The sequence below is a fragment of the Gadus chalcogrammus genome, chromosome 4 (genome assembly GCF_026213295.1).
Source record: "Gadus chalcogrammus isolate NIFS_2021 chromosome 4, NIFS_Gcha_1.0, whole genome shotgun sequence".
In the NCBI taxonomy this organism is placed as follows: Eukaryota; Metazoa; Chordata; class Actinopteri; order Gadiformes; family Gadidae; genus Gadus; species Gadus chalcogrammus.
The window spans coordinates 33,879,426-33,898,539 of record NC_079415.1 but is presented as its reverse complement, the minus strand read 5'-3'; the positions used below and the strand labels follow the sequence as shown (position 1 = coordinate 33,898,539).

Below are 19,114 nucleotides of genomic sequence, written 5' to 3'. Positions count from 1 at the left end.
CCTTCTAAAACACGAGTCAAACTTGGGAGTTGCATTTCAAAGATGGAATCAGTCAAGAGCCCAGAAGGGTTTCAAGACAGATGCCACATGAGCTGGTTTATCATTCTCAAACATCACTGAATTCATAATGTATGAATGTTAGCTGAACAGCTTAGAGGGAATGACACGTTGTTGCATTCTAGTGTCCAAATAGAATTATTGCGCTTGCCTCGCATGTGATGTTGTGATCAGATCACTTTGCGCTGGTGTTCGTTGAGTGTCCTTAACCTGGCCAACCACTTGAGCTTTGAGTCTAGGGAGGAGGTTGCTGGAGGAGACGTCCCTCTCCAAAACTGTGAATCTTTGTCAGCAGTACACATTTTAAACCCTCTGTGTCAATGTTGCATACATTTAAAGAGTTTCTTTCACATGTACAAATACACAATGCCTCCCTTTATGCAAATAATGTATCAAAACAATTACTTTTTCCTTTTTTTCTCCCTCTGCAGTAGACTGCGATGCCTTTGGAGACAGTAGCACGCAGCGCGGCGCCACCTCAGAGATTCTGGGTGTGGTCGCCCCTGGCTCCTCCCTCATGTCCAGTCACAGCGAGGAACTGAAGATTCTGAGTGTCTACGGAAAAGGGGAGGGCCCTCTGGCGGTTGACGGCCATGACACCCTCTTCACCGCGTCAGAAGTGGAGGCCCTGAACTCGCTGTCCGCTGACCACAGCGTGGCCAAGAGCCTTAACTGCAGCGTGAGGCTGGTCCGCCTTGAGAAGCTGACTGGGCATCAGGGAGGCCGCAAGGGCCGGCCCGGTGTCTTGTGTGGAAAGGTTATTCCCAACAATGCCAATATGCTCGTCCACATGAGGACTCACTCCGGCGAGAAGCCCTACAAGTGTGACCATTGCATGAAGCGCTTCAGTCACAAAAGCAACCTGAATAAACACGTAATGACTCACTCCGGGGAGAAGCCCTACAAGTGTGACCAATGCACGAAGCGCTTCAGTCAGACAAGCCACCTGAAGATCCACCTGAGGGCTCACTCTGGGGAGAAGCCCTACAGGTGTGACCAATGCACGAAGTGCTTCAGTCTGAAAGACCCCCTGAACGTCCACATGAGGAGTCACTCCGGGGAGAAGCCCTATAAGTGTGACCAATGCACGATGCGCTTCAGTCAGAAAGGCCACCTGAAGATCCACATGAGGAGGACTCACTCTGGGGAGAAGCCCTACAAGTGTGACCAATGCACGATGCGCTTCAGTCAGATAGGCGCCCTGAAGATCCACATGAGGACTCACTCCGGTTAGAGGCCCTGCCTGTTAGTGCATTGCAACGCCAGCTACAGCGACCCAAGCAATTTGAGTGTGCACATGCTCAAGCACACGGGCAATGGGGTGCTTTCACACAGGGTAACGGGGCGCTTTGATTGAGACCTCTGTCCGGTATTTGTCGAAATTACTGCTTTTAGTTTTTCTTTTCATCGGGATTAAACACTTTCCTGCTTTTGATTCGCTTTTAGTAATTTATGTCCGTGATAAAGAACTTATTTCTCTGACTTTTCTAACAGCAAAATATTAGGAAACGTTCATATCGTTGGTAAATACAAAGGAAACTTGTGAGGGGAGTATACCACGAACCTCGCTGAACATACCCCTGCTTTCTTGGGAAAACCTGGTTCGACAGAGAGTCAGAGTTAAATGGTTCCACGACACTCACTCTAGATTCAATTAGTCGAACCAGGTTTTCCGCTTTAGGTTCAATGCGCGTTCACATAAAAGGTGTGTTTATCACGTTATTTGACTCCCCCTTATGCAAAGTGAATCGAGCGTGCGTGGTGTATTATTATGAATTCCTACAAGGAATTCAAAGTCCAAACCACAGCCAAGGGGAACACGGTTGCCCATAATATGGCTAGGGTAGCGTGCTGGCAAAGAATAGCCGTCCGTGTTAATTCGTAAGTGAAAAGATTTTGCTTATTGTCTAAAAATATCATGTATCATCATGCCTTTTACCCCATAGATGTGGTGCCAGCACGCTCCTACGAACATGGGGCCAAGTCAAAAATAAATATTAAAATAATATTTAATGTAAGTTGTAAGCATCCATTTGAATAATTTCAGGTGATTCTAGCCTATGATTTGCAATGGCCTAGGCTCCAACCTTTAGTCACATGTTGATTACCTGTAGCAAAGAAAAATAAAACCAATAATACGACTGGGAGGAGGACCGCTCCACCGCCCTTCACCACTTCAGAGGAGCTGGCTCTCGCCTATAACGAAGGTCGGCCGATGATGGTAGGAGTGGAAAGGGGGGTTTCCTCTGACCCCACTGCCTCGACATCCAAGGCCTTTGTAATGAGTTTGTATTCATGTATTGGCAATGGACTTCAATAATTGTCTTGCTAATCAAATTGTTGTGAAATGATTGAGTGTAAATTAATTGTCATTTTTAGTTGAAGGTCCAAACATTAGTTTGGAGGAGCTGCCGACAATTAATCTCCAATCAGAGGTATATAACTATCAAAGCAAAGTGTCACGTATTCTTCTAAATGTTTAATTTCTCCTATAATAGGTTTCCCTGATTCTTGCAGGAGACTGTCGCCCTGTGACTCCAGGGCGACTATGGAGGTGATTTTTCTGAACAATTCTCCCCGCTATAGTATGAATTTGTAGAATAAAAAATGCCTAGGCCTAATTGTGTCACAGACATAGCGGTTTTGTGTATGAGGCTGATGGTGGATGTTGCTGATGGTGGATGCTGCTGAAGGTGGATGCTGCTGATGGTGGATGCTGCTGAAGGTGGATGCTGATGGTGGCTGCTGCTGGCACGCCTGGCGATTTCACCTTATCTCAAGTTTCCTGTGTCAAACCGAGGGGGTCTAATCCCCCGTTCGTCACGGCGCGGGGTTTCTTGGTTCACTGGGAAGGCGGGGCTGCGCACGGAGTCTCTGACCTCTTTAGAATAATTTGTATTATTGCGTACTCCCGAATGTTTTATTGTTTTTATGAATGAAGACACCCGCATGCAATGATGAGTTCACTCTATAGTAGGCAAACGATGCGAGTGTGCAGGTTGGAAATCATCTTCTTATTCACCATCCAAAAGAGAGGCTTCCTCTGTTACAACTCTAAAACAAACCCATAGAAAGCACACACCTTTATGATTCAGTAGATGTTTTTACTCTGCCAATTATGCCCAACTAATCTGTCGTTAGTGGGGATCGACATCTATTCTGTGAAAATGAAAGAATATGTCTTGTGTGTGTTTCCTTCTTTATGTGGAAAGCAGCAGACCCCAGACACCATTTCAATAAAGGTTGAAGAGGATATTGGTGGAGGCATGCCCGCTGGAGGTTAGTAATACACATTGCATCTATTCAAGAAAACAACCTGGATCAACTGAGAATGTACTTGATTCTACCTGCGCTAAAAAGCCTGGTCCTTTGGAAAAGCATCATGACCAGCGCCCTGCTAAAACACGAGTCAAACTTCGGAGTTGCATTTCAAAGATGGAATCAGTCAAGAGCCCAGAAGGGTTTCAAGACAGATGCCACATGAGCTGGTTTATCATTCTCAAACATCAATGAATTCATAATGCATGAATGTTAGCTGATCAGGTTAGAGGGAAGGAGACTTTGTTGCCTTTTAGTGTCCAAATAGATATATTGTGCTTGCCTCGCTTGTCATGTTGTGCTCAGATCACTTTGCGCTGGTGTTCGTTGAGTGTCCTTAACCTGGCCAACCACTTGAGCTTTGAGTCTAGGGAGGAGGGTGCTGGAGGAGACGTCCTTCCCCAAAACTGTGAATCTTTGTCAGCAGTACACATTTTAAACCCTCTGTGTCAATGTTGCATACATTTAAAAAGTTTCTTTCACGTGTACAAATACACAATGCCTCCCTTTATGCAAATAATGTATCAAAACTACTTTTTTATTACTTTTTTTCCTTTTTTTCTCCCTCTGCAGAAGACCGCGATACCTTTGGAGACCGTAGCACTAATCACAACGCCACCTCAGAGAGTCTGGGTGTGGACGCCCCTGGCTCCTCCCACATGTCCAGTCACAGCGAGGAACTGAAAATTGTGTCTACGGTAAAGGGGAGGGCCCTCTGGCGATGGACGGCCATGACACCCTCTTCACCGCGTCAGAAGTGGAGGCCCTGAACTCGCTGTCTGCGGACCACAGCGCGGCCAAGAGCCTGGAGCGCGGCGAGCGGCTGGTCTGCCGCGAGGAGCTGAGTGTGCAGGTTGGAAATCATCTTCTTATTCAGCATCCAAATGAGAGGCTTCCTCTGTTACAACCCCAGCACACACCCATAGAAAGCACACTCCTCAATGATTTAATGAGTCGTACGTGTAGCCTGGCTATTTCCAGACTCGTTGGTCTGGGGAAGCTGCTGTCATTGTCTTCAGCACAAGAGGCTTGATCAACTTGTTCAACTGACTCTGTACGCAAATGGCTGCTTGCCGTCGCTTCCCTGTCGTCATTGTGTTTAACTAGCCAATAGGGTGCCAGGGGGAGAAGCCAACTTGGTGATTGGCGCTGTCGAACCAAAATTGTACCGGGGGCGAAAATCACGATTGTCCGTTGCTAGGCAGGTTTCAAAAAAAAATTGCGCTGATGTTGCCAAAGAAGAAATAACAGTATAATAATACAGTAAATAATACAGACAACACTTTTTTTTACTTTATATTTGTATTGTATTGAATATAGCTAGTAAATTGAGTGTTTTAAAGTGTATCATAGTCTAGCTAGCTTGTGTTAATACTCAGTTTAGTAGCTAAATGCCATTAAACAATTACATCCAATGCAAATATAAAGTTAGCAACGCTAATAAATGTCATTTGTAAAATAAGTGTTATCTGCTTAATGTTATTTCGTCTTGTGACGCTCAATGAATGAGCGCAAATGTTTGTGAATATTCATGAACCTTCCTACGTCATCGTTCGACGCGATCGTCCGTTGCCAGGCAACGTTCGATGCGATCGTCAGTTGCCAGGCAGGTTTGGAAATTTCGAACGCAGATCACGTAGGCGGTACAAGTTTCGCCCCCGGTACAATTTGGGTGCGACGGCTTCTCCAAAAACGTATCAGAAGCAGAAAGATATGAATTGCTCTTCTCCAGACCCTTATGAAGGGCGAATTCAAATAGCCGTCAGAACAGGTTGGGGGAATCCAGTCTATCGTAGGTGGGGATTAACAACTATTCTGTGCAAATGAAAGGAAATGAAAAAGTGTTTCCTTCTTTATGTGGAAAGCAGCAGACCCCAGACACCATTTCAATCAAGGTTGAAGAGGATATTGGTGGAGGCATGCCCGCTGTAGGTTAGTAATACACATTGCATCCATGCAAGCCAACTGACCTACCAACTGAGAATGTACTCGATTCTAACTGCGCTGGTCCTCTTTTGAAAAGCATCATGACCGGCACCCTGCAAAAACACAAGGACTACTATACAGTTTATAGTAGAATGATGTACATCTTCTTCATGGCAGATGTCAGGAATGCTGAATCCGCTCTGATTCCCAGTATAACTACAGTATTGGTAAAGCAGGTGATCGGAAACCACAGATGACCTGGGTTGTGTCTTTATGACCGCCCCACATCCTTAAAAGGTTGGAGACGTAGCGGTGCCTTCTCGGCTGGAGCCTTTGACCCTTGACCCCCCCAAGGGGAACAAGGGAAATGCATCATAAACAAAAATACGTTAGAAAGTGTCAAAATATACTTCTTCTAATACATCAGTGTGTGCAAGTACATGCTGTATCCCTTTGTGCAAATAATTAATTAATACCATTACTTTCTCTGTCTTTGTTTTCCTCTCTGAAGACAACGGCAATGACATCAGAGACTGCAGCACGCAGCGCGGCGACACCTCAGAGAGTCTGCATGTGGACACCCCTGGCTCCTCCCACATGGCCAGTCACAACGGGGAGCTGCGGATCCTGAGCGTCTACGGAAAAGGGGAGGGCCCACTGGCGGTGGATGGTTGGTGGAAGGTTTCTCCCAACAATGCCAATATGATGGTACACATTAGGACCCGACCAAACAAGAAGCCGTACGGGTGCGACCAATGCAACAAGCGCTACGGACGGAAAGATTATCTGAGAATCCACACAATGACTCACACCGGCGAGAAGACCTACAGCTGTGACCAATGCACGAAGAGCTTCAGTCAAAGTAACGACCTGAAGAGCCACATGAGGACTCATACCGGCGAGAAGCCCTACAGCTGTGACCAATGCACAAAGCGCTTCAGCCAGTGCTCGTCCCTGAGGAGCCACATGAGGACTCACACCGGTGAGAAGCCCTACAGGTGTGACCAATGCACGAAGAGCTTCAGTCGAAGTGAACACCTGAAGAACCACATGAGGACTCACACCGGGTAGAAGCCCTACAGGTGTGACCAATGCACAAAGCGCTTCAGCCAGTGCTCGTCCCTGAGGAGCCACATGAAGACTCACACGGGGGAAAAGCCCTACAGTTGCGACCAATGCACAAAGAGCTTCAGTCAAAGTAACGACCTGAAGAGCCACATGAGGACTCACACCGGGGAGAAGCCCTACAGTTGCGACCAATGCACAAAGCGCTTCAGCCAGTGCTCGTCCCTGAGGAGCCACATGAAGACTCACACGGGGGAAAAGCCCTACAGTTGCGACCAATGCACGAAGCGCTTCTCTCGGCATGACAACCTGAACGTCCACATGAAGACTCACACCGGCGAGAAGTTTAATTTCTAATGCGAGGCTAGTTCTATTTCTAACATTATGAGAATCAGGCCCTTTGTCCAAAATTCGGAACTACCCCTTTAAAGGGAAGTTTCACACCTGTATCCAGGTGCTGCTTTTTTTTCATCATGATTAAATGCTTTCCAACTTTGATTCGCCATGTTTTTATTTTTGAGAAATGATGTCTGTGTGATGAAGAATGACTTAGTTCTAGGACACTTCTGACTGCAATACATTTGATTTATTTTTAGAGCTTAATCATGGGAAGAAACAGGCAGCAAATTTACCAAGCATTCGTTCAGTAAGTTGCAAATGCAAACTATCTTAATGCCTTTTAATCAGAGGGGACGGGAGGTATCTCTAGGTCCAAGGAGAATGTATATAAATTACTTTAAATTGATTAATTATATAAACAGGGTTATATCATTTGTAAACAATTGTATATTGAAGTTACGTTCGATATTTCCACAAGTATGTCATTACCTCTACCTTTATTAGAAAAAGCCTGCAAAGTTCACCTGTGAAATAGACTGCAATTAAACCACACGTTATACATGATTGTGTTAATTTCACTCACCTTTTGTCATGTCCTTAATGCCAACTACCTCTTGTTTTGACTTTCTAATTGCTGTCTATTATTGCTGTCTACTTTCTACTGCCATTATTTTCCATTTCATATCTTGTACCACAATAGGCAATCGTGGTTGAAGAGGATCCACTTAAAAAGGTCCCTGGTTAAATGTCTAGATCTCAGTGATGCTTGAGTCAGTTCATGCCGGTCCTCCTAGAGTGCAGCATTATTCTCAGGGGACAGAGTCGGAAGGTTCCTAGCATTGGTCACCCTTCACTCCTTGTTTGCCGTGGCGGCTGGTGATCAAATTTGTGGGATAAGTGCAGTAATCAACGGGGGTAGACAATTTTGAATTTGGTACATTTTATTTTCTGTATTCTGGTGCATTTCTGAGATGCCCACTAGCTTAAAAATCATAGCCTACACCCTGACTTGCAGGGCCTGGACAAGCTTACACTGCAAATACAGACCTATACTTTATGGCCATTTTATGTATTTTCCACTAGCCATTGCTATTTGACCAAAGGTTGTTATTCTGATATTGAGGCATATCATGATCACTGTCCTATAGCCTCCATTTTTTTGTGAGTCTCAATGTCTACTTCAAATGCAGTTAGAAATATGGGATTGTTGCTTCACTTTGTTTATAGGCTATGGGCCAAAAGACTAAATTAATATGTAACTTACTTGCCCGTTTTAAGTTCTTTGGGAGTCCAATTCCTCAACTGAAATGGGTGGAAAAGCTCCTTTCCACCCACCAGAGAAGTTACAACTCTCTGCTTCAACTCTAGCAGAGTTGTAATTTGCAACTCTGCTAGTTATCTATCTCTTTTCTCTGCATGCAGTTGTGTTGCGCGATTGCTACTGAGGGAGGTAGCCTATTTGATTGATTACCTGAATGGTCCAATCATGTGGTGTTAATAAAATATGAAAAACAATAAGTCCCGCATCCGAGGCTCCGGTTCCCTCATCGTACATAGCAGCTCTGTAGGTGGCGAACAAGATAATCTGAGTCAAATTTGGAGACACACACACACACACACACACACACACACACACACACAGAGACTTTAAACACACACACGCACACAAACTTTAAACACACTGGTAAAGCAATAGGAGCCTGCATTGGCTAAAGTTGTTGGGATGCACGTTATTTTATAACACAGGGAGAGGCAAAGTTGTGCATTACAATGCAAACACGACAATAATTGGCAACATTATTGCGCACTCAGAAGAACATGAACTGAATAAATGCCAGGTATAGCATATCGGAGACGGGCACACAATCAGTGTGCCCGTAGTATGAGCCTGCAGTATGACCGATCTTTTGACATTATTTAACCATCCATCTACAGCTAATACGATCAGACAGATACATCATTGATCACATATAAGCCCACAACAAGCCCAACATCACCACGGCAGGTCCGCTCTCTCTCGCAGATTCACACAATCACTCCAACTTCTCCAACTCCAAGGCAAGGCTGTTTCACTAAGACCACAAACAACCACAACTAACCAGCCTACATATCCACAACAATCAGTTCTATACATTGCGTCTATCTTCTGTTTGCCGCACATGGCTAATTTGCATACTAGTCTAGCACAGGACTGTCGGCTCCGCTTGGCAAATGTGTGAATGCTTTGAATTCTGAATACTGGACATGGTGAGCTTAAATACATTTAAGTGACCATTAGTGAGATGGCCTATGCCTCTATGTCAAGACCGCCACTGTGTGTGTGTGTGTGTGTGTGTGTGTGTGTGTGTGTGTGTGTGTGTGTGTGTGTGTGTGTGTGTGTGTGTGTGTGTGTGTGTGTGTGTGTGTGTGCGTGCGCGCGCCCCCCCTAGTGGTTCCTTCAACCAACCACCAATAAGAACCAATGCAAAGGGTTAACATTTAACACTACATCAAATCTCTTCAAAAAGGAAACAAAACTCTTCAAAAAGGAAATAATGAAAGAGAAATGCATTATTTGAACTGTATTACCTAACCCTATATTTGTTGCTAAGGATCCTGAGGATCTCATTGATCCTCATTACATTTGTTATTTTATTTCTTGCATTTTATCGCTCATTCTTTTGTTTGTATTATCTATAAACATGTTCAATAAAAAAGAAAAGAAAAATACGGGGAGAGGTTACCTCCCCTTTCTCTACTTTGCCCGTCCAGAGAATTTGTCCCGACCGCCCATGAGAAAATGAGCTACGACCGCGTGAGCTCAGCACATATAGTAAGTTTCACCGACGACTGCTTCCTCCACTTGGTCCAATACAAAGCTGGACTTGCGGAACGTCTGGAAATGGAGTCCGGTTCAGTACCAACTCTCCTCGGCTCAGCTACAAACCTCGGACAAGTAAGTGAACTACCGCTAAATCATTGTGTTGCTTTACTGTATATTACTTTGTTACCCTTATAATGTTGTTGTAGCATTAGCTCTACAGCTAACAGCCCAGCTACTGTTTCACTGTCTGATGCAAAGGTAGATGGTATCGGGTATGTGTTTGAATACACACACTGTAATGCGAGTGTTGTACACTTCTTTGTTATTTGGATAACCGTTCTGTCTGAGTGGGCACCTCTGCAAACCAGGGGGATCACACGAGAATGGGCAAAGTTCAGCAAAGGGGGTACAGGCACTGATCTCTACTGCTTGGATACCAAGAGAATGTCCCGAATCTTTTATTCCGTCTGCTCATATGGAATAAATTAACAAACTATTATTATCAGGCCTATATCATATAAATACATTAACAGTGGAAATTAGGTTTTAAACGGCGCAGCGGAGTCGGGTCCCTCTGTTCCTATCTTGTGTAGCTACTGTGCCAGGTGTAGGGTCCAAGGGGTCAAGATGAACAGACTTCAAACTTCGGCTGCACTTTGAAAAATGTGCTGACAAGCACACACTACAGACCAACGCTGCTCGTGTGTTCTGTATGCATTGTGATCAATGTACGCTCTGACCTGGAAAAAATCATGTTATGTAAATCAATAATGTTGGGTAAGGATTGGATATATAAGGAGCCGAAGTCGAGAACATCGGCAGTGACTTTGCAAACCACTCGGAGGCTTTGTGTTGCCTGTTCACGGGTAGTGGGGGATTTAGTATTGATTCGTTTCCGTGATTCAGTTCGCTTCGGTCAGTTCGCCAAGACGAGTCGATCGGGAATCGTTCGTTCGTTCAGTCGAGTTTCCGGTAGCGGTGAATCGAATCAAGGAATGCACGGTTCTCAAACTCAGCTCCTCCCTCGTTCTCATTCTCAATCGTCGACATTATAACATTAACCAAACACAGCGGGATTGGGAGTGTAGTTGATTATTGAATGTTTAACATATCAGCAAGATACTAGACTTGATTTAGCAATGATGGTGGGGGTCCCGGGTGTTTTAGGCTCTCATAAACAGAACCCTGTGCAGCCCAAGACTAAATCTACAATGGATGGCAAAATTAACACTGCCTTCAAAATGAGAGCTGGTAAATTGTGAAAAATGCATTAAACTGTAATCAGAAAACGCGGTTATATGCTATAGACCCTATAGTATCTGTGGTATAAAGGCTGGTACGACTTTGAAATTACAAATATGTACACTTTATGTTGAAATTATATACCGTCACTATTCCCATTGGAACGAATGGCATGGTGACTTCACAACGAGAGCTGGCGGGTTGTAAACATTTTATTAAACTGTAAAAAAAGACAACGCGCCTATAAAATTTAACAAGGTCCAGTAACTAAAAATTCCTTCCAAGAAAGGTCCGAAGTTACTGCTTACATGGTCTGTACTGTAGTCAACATATAAGATAGATCGGGCGGTGTATTGCATTGCGTATCCGACATCCCGACGGAGAACTACTGAGGGGTCTCCGTAGTTACGGAGTCGGAGTTGTATACTTTGGCTAAACGGTCCGGGTGGAACTCCGACCATATTAACGCTATGTACGCCGCATTTACAAACCGCGGTACACCTCTGTAACCACACGAGGTGCCTGTACCGTGACGGTTCGGTACAAATACGTGTACTGCTACACCCGTAGTAGAGAGTAGGGCTGGGCGATATGGACCAAAAGTCATATCTCGATATCTTCAAGCAGAATATCGATATAAGATAAATATCTATTTGTCGAGGGGGGGGGGGGGGGGGCTCCGAGCGCAGATTTGATATTACTATTTCTACCGTTCGGAATTGAATACAGTTTGATGGTTGAATAAACCGTGGACTAGACACTGCCTCCGCCTCGTATTTGAGAACATTATAATATATAACATCACGGCCAAAAGCTTTGTGCGCCTCCGAAATATTATGAACCGTAACGACTGCGTGGGGGGGGCGGACATGACATGATTGTATGTATTCTTTAATATAGGTATTAGTGGGCAACTAACACAGTATTCAAAGACGTTCCCGAAATTCTGCCGTGCAGCCACGGTACCATGCGCTAGAAACCCTTGCGTTACAGTGTGTGTGTTCACACACACACATGTGGCGCTCGCACGGTCGTGTCTCATTGGCGGGCCAACGTCTCTGGGCGGGCCAGGCAGAGTAAGGGGAGGAGCTTAGATGCTTTGTGACAGACCACCTCCGCCTTGTATTTGAGAACATTATAATATATAATATCACGGCCAAAAGCTGTGTGCACCTCCGGAATATTATGGACAGAATTGCAACCTTTGGTTGCGACAGTTTTTAAGCACTCTCCACAAATTACGTGATTTTGTAATTCGTCAGACAAGATATATCCAAACCATCCATACTATGGAGCCGTTGGTCTTTCGCTTGCAATCAAGCTCCTCGGAGCTGCTTGTGCAGGCGGACTCCATAGCTGTGTTCGAAATCGTTCCCTATCACGGATATAGTGCACTATATAGGGTGCTCGCCATTTTGTAGTGGTGTTCGAATTCTCAGTGGTTAATTTCATGCACAATATAGTGCACTTAAAATACCCAATGAATAGTGAACGATTTCGAACACGGCTCATGTTTCAAAAAGTGACGTGAGTCAGTGGAGGGGGGGGGGGGGGGGGGGGGGGGGGGCAGGCAGAGACTGTGTGTGTGAGCCGGAGGCAGAGCGGGAGAGACATAAGCAGAGTTACGAAATAGCAGGCGGCAGGCGAGGTTCGAAACTGGTGTTATTTGGAACAAATGTGCTGTAATTTCAACGCAAATTAAATTATATCGATATTGACGATATGGTCTCGTTTCATATCGCATTTGAAAAAATATCGATATATTTTAAATATCGATATATCGCCCAGCCCTAGTAGAGAGGTGTTGCTGCATTGTCTCTACAACAGAGACAACGCAGCGATATCACCATGAGTTGTTCTAACTGGAGGGATACTGATATCCGCAAGCTGCTGACCATCATGGGAGAGAAGGTGATGCAGTCGCATTTAATGAAGACGGGGAAAGATGGTACGTTCTACGGGAAAGTACCAGAAGAACTTTCCTTACGATGCTTGGTCAGCAAAATAAAGCATGTTGTCGTTTTTGCACTTGTTGTTTTATCCTACACTGAGATGTAAACTCATTCTTGCATGAGTGTCTTGAATTTTAAAAAAAACATTCGGAGTATGCAATTTATTGATGAGACGTGTACTCTCCGTGCATAGCCCCGCCTTCTCCAGTGAACCAAGAAAGCTGGCTCCGTGATGAAGGGGGATTTTACCCCCTCTGTTGTACACAGGCAAGACAATGAATTTGCAGGGCGTGCAAAGCCGCGAACGAACCGGCTTGGCAGTGTAAAAATGCATAATGTGTCCTTAGTGGGGATTGACAACTATTCTGTGCAAATGAAAGAATATGTCTTGTGTGTGTTTCCTTCTTTATGTGGAAAGCAGCAGACCCCGGACACCATTTCAATCAAGGTTGAAGAAGATATTGGTGGAGGCATGCCCGCTGTAGGTTAGTAATACACATTGCATCTATGCAAGAAAACAACCTGGATCAACTGAGAATGTACTCGATTCTACCTACGCTAAAAAGCCTGGTCCTCTTTGGAAAAGCATCATGACCAGCGCCCTGTTAAACACGAGTCAAATTTGGGAGTAGCATTTCAAAGATGGAATCAGTCAAGAGCCCAGAAGGGTTTCAAGACAGATTCCCCATAAGCTGGTTTATCATTCTCAAACATCAATGAATTCAAAATGTATAAATGTTAGCTGATCAGCTTACAGGGAAGGACACGTTGTCGCTTGTTATTGTCAAAATAGAATAATTGCCCTTGTCTCTCATGTCATGTTGTGCTCAGATCATTTTGCGCTGGTGTTCGTTCAGTGTCCTCCACCTGGCCCCCGCTTGAGCTTAGAGTCTAGGGAGGAGGGTGCTGGAGGAGACATCCCTCTCCAAAACTCTGAATCTTTGTCTGCAGTACACATTTTAAACCCTCTCTCAATGTTACATAATCATACATTTAAAGAGTTTCAAATGTACAAATACACTTTCTTCTTTTGTGCAAACAGTGTATGAAAACTATTACTTTGTCATTTTTTTTCTCCCTCTGCAGAAGACTGCGATGCCTTTGGAGACCGTAGCACGCAGCGCGGCGCCACCTCGGAGAGTCTGGGTGTGGACGTTCCTGGCTCCTCCCACATGTCCAGTCACGGCGGGGAGCTGAAGATCCTGAGCGTCTACGGTAAAGGGGAGGGCCCACTGGCGGTTGACGGCCATGACACCCTCTTCACCGCGTCAGAAGTGGAGGCCCTGAACTCGCTGTCTGCGGACCACAGCGCGGCCAAGAGCCTGGAGCGCGGCGAGCGGCTGGTCTGCCACGAGGAGCTGAGTGTGCAGGTTGGAAATCATCTTCTTATTCAGCATCCAAATGAGAGGCTTCCTCTGTTACAACTCCAGTACACACCCTTATAAAGCACACTCCTTTATGATTCAATGTTCCGTAAGTGTAGCCTGCCTATTGCCACACTCGTTGGTCTGGGGAAGCTGCTGTCATTGTCTTCAGCACAAGAGGCTTGATCAACTTGTTCAACTGACTCTGTACGCAAATGGCTGCTTGCCGTCGCTTCCCTGTCGTCATTGTGTTAAACCAGCCAATAGGGCGCCAGGGAGAGAACTACCCAACTTGGTGATTGGCTCCTCCAAAAACGTATCGGAAGCAGAAAGAAATGAATTGCTCTTCTCCAGACCCTTCTACAGGGCGAATTCAAATCGCCGTCAGAACAGGCTGGGGGCACCCAGTCTATCGTAGGTGGGGATTAACAACTATTCTGTGCAAATTAAAGAATTTTGTCTTGTGTGTGTTTCCCTCTTTTTGGAAAGCAGCAGACCCCAGACACCATTTCAATCAAGGTTGAAGAGGATATTGGTGGAGGCATGCCCGCTGTAGGTTAGTAATACACATTGCATCCATGCAAGCAAACGACCTACCAACTGAGAATGTACTTGATTCTACCTACGCTAAAAAGCCTGGTCCTCTTTTGAAAAGAATCATGACCAAAGCCCTCCTAAAACACAAGGACTACTATACAGTTTATAGTAGAATGATTTACATCTTCTTCATGGCAGGTGTCAGGAATGCTGAATCCGCTCTGATTCCCAGTATAACTACAGTATTGGTAAAGCAGGTGATCGGAAACAACAGATGACCTGGGTTGTGTCTTGATGACCTCCCCACATCCTTAAAAGGTGGAGACGTAGCGGTGCCTTCTCAGCTGGAGCCTTTGACCCTTGACCCCCCCAAGGGGAACAAGGGAAATGCATAATAAACAAAAAGACGTTAGAAAGAAAGTGTCAAAAAAATATACTTCTTCCAATACATCAGTGTGTAAAAGTACATGCTGTATCCCTTTGTGCAAATCATGAATTCAAACCATTACTCTCTCTGTCTTTGTTTTCCTCTCTGAAGAAAACGGCAATGACATCAGAGACTGTAGCACGCAGCGCGGCGACACCTCGGAGAATGTGGGTGTGGACGCCCCTGGCTCCTCCCACACGTCCAGTCACAACGGGGAGCTGCGGATCCTGAGCGTCTACGGAAAAGGGGAGGGCCCACTGGCGGTGGACGGCCATGACACCCTCTTTACCACGTCAGAACCGGAGGCCTTGAGCTCGCTGTCCGTGGACTGCAGCGTGGCCAAGAGCCTGAACTGCAGCGTGCGGTTGGTCCGCCTTGAGGAGCTGACTGGGCATCGGGGCGGCCGCAAGGGCCGGCCCGGTGTCTTGTGTGGCAAGGTTTTTTCCAATAATGACAATATGGTCGTTCACATGAGGACAAAACCCCGCGAGAAGCCGTACGGGTGCGACCAATGCACGAAGAGCTTCATTGGGAAAGTACACTTGGAGATCCACATGAGGACTCACACCGTAGAGAAGCCCTACAAGTGTGACCAATGCGCAAAGTGCTTCAGTCAAAGTGGACACCTGAAGAGACACATGAGGACTCACACCGGGGAGAAGCCCAGCAAGTGTGACCAATGTACGAAGCTCTTCGTTCGGAAAGACCAGCTGAAGATCCACATGAGGACTCACACCGGGGAGAAGCCCTTCAAGTGTGACCAATGCGCAAAGCGCTTCAGAGAGATAGGCAGCCTGAAGAGACACATGAGGACTCACACCGGCGAGAAACCCTACAAGTGCGACCAATGCATGAAGCTCTTCAGTCTGAACTGTCACTTGAAGATCCACATGTGGACTCACACTGGGGAGAAGCCCTACAGGTGCGACCAATGCGCAATGCGCTTCTTAACGACAAGCCACCTTAAGACCCACATGTGGACTCACACCGGGGAGAAGCCCTACAAGTGCGACCAATGTACGAAGCTCTTCATTCGGAAAGACAAGCTGGAGATCCACATGAGGACTCACACCGGGGAGAAGCCTTACAAGTGTGACCAATGTACGAAGCTCTTCAGACAGAGAGGCAGCCTGAAGAGACACATGAGGACTCACACCCGCGAGAAGCCCTACAAGTGTGACCAATGTACGAAGCTCTTCAGACAGAGAGGCAGCCTGAAGAGACACATGAGGACTCACACCCGCGAGAAGCCCTACAAGTGTGACCAATGCACGGAGCGCTTCATTTATAAAGCCTGCCTGAAGAGCCACATGAAGACTCACACCGGAGAGAAGCCCGACAGGTCTGAACAAATGCACGAAGCTCTTCAGTCAGAAAAGGCACCTGGAGGACCACATGTGTTATGTATTTTAAGCACGTAAGCTGCCCCCACATAGCCACTAGGAAGCAGGATCGAACACACAAGCTGTAATATATACCCCAGCCACAGAATCAGAATCAGAATCTCTTTATTGTCATTACACAAAGTGCAACGAAATTGGGGTAGAGGCTCTCAAAATAAGTGCTTTTAAAACAAAAACTAAATGAGAAAATGAGTATTTTTTGAAAATAAATTTAGAATGTTGGACTCAAAAAAATATATATATACATTTTAAAATATCAGCCAATTTAAAAGGTCAGATTGGTATGATAATGCAGTCATTTATAATTCTGCATTATTTAGAGAAATAACAGCTCTGGGGTAGAAACTGTTTTTAAGCCTATTTGTTCTTGACCTGATTGCCCTGTAGCGCCTCCCAGAGGGCAACAGTTCAAACAGGTTATGGCCTGGGTGGGATGAGTCTCAGGATGCTATGAGCTCTCCTGAGGCAGTGTCTATTGTACACATCCTCAAGAGAGAGAAGAGGACATCCAATGACTTTTTGTGCCGTTTTTATGACCCTCTGGAGCGCTTTCCTCCCAGCTGCAGTGCAACTGGCAAACCACAGCGAGATGCCGTAGCTTAGGACAGTCTCAATGGTGCAGCGATAAAAGCTCATCAGCATTTTCTCCTGAAGATTGTTCTTCCTGAGGATCCTTAGGAAATACAATCTCTGTTGGGCCTTCTTCAGAAGCGCCTTGGTGTTTATTGTCCAGGTCAGGTCCTGCTGAATGTGCATGCCCAGCCAGGAACCAAGAAGGCAGCATCTTTAAGACAGACGCGGAAGCTGAAGCTAAGAGCTAGACCACGCCCACTTCACATAAGCCACGCCTACTTGGTCCATTTTCAGCGACCGGAGCCAGCGGAGGTCAGAGAATCATAGGCGCCCCGCAGAGAGAGTCGGGCCTAAGCCCGGGGCTCGAAGTAGCTCACGGTATTAATCTCTACTAGTGTTGGATACAATTCCCTCCCTTTTGCTTCATAGTTACCATACCGAAATACTTAAACAAATAAAGTGAGTTAAAAGCCACCCGTTTCGAACTACTTTCAACAAGAGCACGACAATTGCCACATCAGGACTCACTCCGGGGAGAAGCCCTACATGGGTGACCAATGCGCAAGGCGCTTCAGTCATGGCTCCAAGCTGAAGATCCACGTGAGGACTCACACCGGGGAGAAGCCCTGCGTGCGTCTACTACCGCCCAGTAGCTCGAACACCTGTGATCATGAAATGCTTTGAAAGGCTGGTCTTTCACCACATTAAAGATGAACTGAACTGAAATAATAAACATCGTTAACGTTTTAGTTACGACCATTCTAAAAATAAAAAAATGACACTAAAAAAAATATTTAAAAAGTCAACATATAGCTTTTTTTTTTAGCAACAAAAGATAATGCGTCTTTTAGTATTAGAGCGCCGATGACGTCACTTGCATGGTACAACTAGGTCGTTGCTGCAGACTCGCGAATGTCTTATTCACTCCACGGTTGAAAATAGTGATTTTAATATGGCTGGTTACGAGTTTGAGCCTGTGAGGGACATGCCTGTAGTGTCCGACTGCCACCCGGTGGAGAGGGATCAATTTCAGGCTCCAGCTCCACCTTCGGATCATGTGGGTGTGACTGGTGTGCGTGTGGGTGCTGCCGGAGCATGGACACTGCCATTGAATCGGTCTGCTGCCGAGAGGTCCCGGTCAACCTTGACCACCTAATGGTGGGATTAGGTTGCATAACCATGCATAGGGCATTTCGGATGCTGTGCGGTGAGAGGGGGTTTGGAAGTGGCCAAGCTCTCTCTACGGGACGTCCGAGCGGAGACACTGGAGCGCCCCGTAAATAGCAACCAAGTAGCAAGGCGAAAACAATCTCCCCCTCCGTTTTCCTTTGATGCGTTTGAGGAATATCTCTGTAAAGACGGACTCATTGCGGAAACGCAACGAGCTGTACAAACGCTGTAGTAGCCTACCTACATATTCAAGGCGCTGGTTCTCCACAAAAATAAGAGGAGCGCATCCAGCCTGCGCGCATCCAGCCTGCGCGCTGTATAAAAAGGTTCACGTCGAGGCGGAGATAGTTGTTGTTTAACCTTTTTAGATTGAGTAGAAATACTTTTTAATGTAGTTAGTAATTAAATAGATGCGAGGCGGATTCACGAGTGTCACGTTTACTTTATGCGGATGTTGGAGGTTTACTTTCTGGTGGATGTTGATGGATATTGCACAGATAAATCTTACTATGAAACTACTTCTTCGAGTTTAACTCCCTCTGCATCGGCAATCGGGTAGTCGGCGAACAACAGGGTGAGTAGAAAGGGACATTTGTGGAACTTCTGTTTACTTACCCGCCGTAGTTTAATTAGCAGCTTGGAAACTTAGATCTGTGATATCGTCGGAGTAATAGTTTATACACTTTATGGTCGGAGTTCTAGCTTGTGGAGATTGACATGACGGGGGCTGATTTACATCGGAGGGTTAGTCGGTTTTAAGGCTGCCAGCCATGTATTTAGGGCTGGTTTCCTATTCAAAGGTAGCCTGCGGAAATGTATGATTACCCCAGCTGCCTTGGCCCTATATAATTCATTAATGAAGCCAGGGGCAATGCAGTATGATCCTCCTGTAGCCCTGGTTGTTTTATTTTCCGTAGCCATTTCAGCGAGCCTCAGAG

The 19,114-nt window shown here is 45.8% G+C and overlaps 2 pseudogenes; both read left to right on the top strand.

Moving 5' to 3' along the window:
- Positions 1-1,293: 1,293 nt before the first annotated feature.
- Positions 1,294-17,759, top strand: LOC130381381 (zinc finger protein 235-like; annotated as a pseudogene).
- LOC130381429 (zinc finger protein 239-like) lies at positions 4,242-7,987 on the top strand (annotated as a pseudogene).
- Positions 17,760-19,114: the final 1,355 nt, after the last annotated feature.